Below are 1075 nucleotides of genomic sequence, written 5' to 3' on the forward strand. Positions count from 1 at the left end.
CCGGTAGGCTTGCGTGGAATGCCACGGGAGCTTGACCTAGGTTTAGGGAGGGGATCATTTCAAAAGAAATAAATATCTAAAAAAATATACGTCCAATGATAGATTTTTCTTACACATCCGAAGAAACCCTTAAATCTGCTTAAATGGCTTAAGGTTGAAGGATTCGTCATTGACATAATCGTCATCATTGAAAGTTCGAAAGCAGTTTTCTCATTCTAAACTGAAATTTCTGCAGTGAAAATAAGTTCACTGTACTCCAATCTTCAGTAGGCCGTCCCTTATTTTGCAAAATTTAGAAATGTCATAAGTTCGTTAGTGGAAAATGATCGTTTTAGCTAAAAAATGATCGTGTCAAAATTTGAAGTCCGTATCTCAAGGCTAAGTGGTCCCTCAAGGGGCCTAAAGTTGTCAAAAATTGTATGGGACCAAAAAAACATGAATTTTTTATCGACAAAAAAATACGCTATTCTACTAAAACCGGTGATTTTAGGACCCCAAAGGACCAAAAAATGTGCTTAGATTTGCGATATCTCTACTCGTTTCCAAGATTAGCATTAGCATTAGCATTAGCATTAAGCGAGTCGCACAAATTCGTAGGTGGTACAGTCCTAGACTGCCTATGATCGCATATCAGTCCCATATTTGCTGGGTTTCCTATTCATATGGGACAGTTATGCGATCATAGGCAGTAGACCGCTGTCATGAGGGTTGCCTCCTTCCCGTCCGAACCAAAGCACAAAAATTTGGGACTAATCTCTGACTCTTAGACAAGACTGACGCAATCCTCCAATGGTCGAGCACTGTCCTGGCCACGTCCTTGCGACTGCTGAGGAATGGGAAAGGATGGTTAGTTTTGGACACCTATGAAAAATGTAGACAACTCTACGATCTCTCAGGCCTAGGTGTCACGGGAATTTGGGTGTTGTTAGTGGAAGGCAGTGATGCCACATTTTTTTCGGTTTTCATCTGTGATTTTGGTCAAAAAAATCTTTTTCATCTGTAGGAAATTCCAGAAAATCTTAGTAAAAATCTGTGATGAGTTAATGACTTAAAAATCGAATTGTTTTGAACAATT

The 1075-nt window shown here is 39.4% G+C and overlaps 1 protein-coding gene across 1 annotated transcript in view; it reads left to right on the forward strand.

Annotated features, from left to right (window-relative positions):
- The window catches only part of LOC109410006 (mitochondrial intermediate peptidase), a 30836-nt gene extending 30747 nt beyond the window's left edge, over nucleotides 1–89 (forward strand). Inside the window, exon 3 of the mRNA XM_062854472.1 lies at nucleotides 8–89. The gene's annotated coding sequence lies outside the window, so the exon portion shown is untranslated. The remainder of the gene's footprint in view (nucleotides 1–7) is intronic.
- Nucleotides 90–1075: the final 986 nt, after the last annotated feature.

Source organism: Aedes albopictus, chromosome 2 (genome assembly GCF_035046485.1).
Source record: "Aedes albopictus strain Foshan chromosome 2, AalbF5, whole genome shotgun sequence".
Taxonomy (NCBI): Eukaryota; Metazoa; Arthropoda; class Insecta; order Diptera; family Culicidae; genus Aedes; species Aedes albopictus.